Source organism: Onychomys torridus, chromosome 3 (genome assembly GCF_903995425.1).
Source record: "Onychomys torridus chromosome 3, mOncTor1.1, whole genome shotgun sequence".
Classification (NCBI taxonomy): domain Eukaryota; kingdom Metazoa; phylum Chordata; class Mammalia; order Rodentia; family Cricetidae; genus Onychomys; species Onychomys torridus.
This window is the reverse complement of record NC_050445.1, coordinates 63,816,592-63,817,099: the sequence shown is the minus strand read 5'-3', so window position 1 is coordinate 63,817,099 and position 508 is coordinate 63,816,592. Positions and strand designations below refer to the sequence as shown.

General features: G+C 42.1%; 1 non-coding gene across 1 annotated transcript; it reads right to left on the bottom strand.

The window, feature by feature from the left end:
* Positions 1-202: 202 nt before the first annotated feature.
* On the bottom strand, positions 203-283 carry Trnaa-cgc. Its single transcript has one exon. It is a non-coding gene; the product is annotated as a tRNA-Ala (tRNA).
* Between the last annotated feature and the right edge of the window lie 225 nt (positions 284-508).

Genomic DNA, 508 nt, shown 5'->3' with positions numbered 1-508 from the left:
CAGAGGCAGGTGGATCTTTGTGAGTTTGAGGCCAGCCTGGTCTACAGAGCAAGATCCAGGAAAGGCACAAAGCTACACAGAGAAACCCTGTCTCGGAAAAAAAAAAAAAAAAAAAAAAGGAAATGAAAAGGTTTCTCACTCTATCAAAGCCAATAATTTATAGTTGACTCAAAATTTATTAGTATAATTGAAATACATTTTTTTTCAGAGCTGAGGACCGAACCCAGGGCCTTGTGCTTGCGAGGCAAACGCTCTACCACTAAGCTAAATCCCTAACCCTGAAATACATTTATTTTTATTTTTTTATTTTTATTTTTTTATTATTATATTTATGTTTTAATTTTACACATCAACCATAGGTTCCCCCGTCCTTCCCTCTCCCACCCCTACCCCCACCCTTCCCCAAGCCCCTCCCCTCCATTCCCATCTCCTCCAGGGCCAAGACCCCCCTGGGGATTCATTTAAACCTGGTAGATTCAGTACAGGCAGGTCCAGTCCCCTCCTTCCA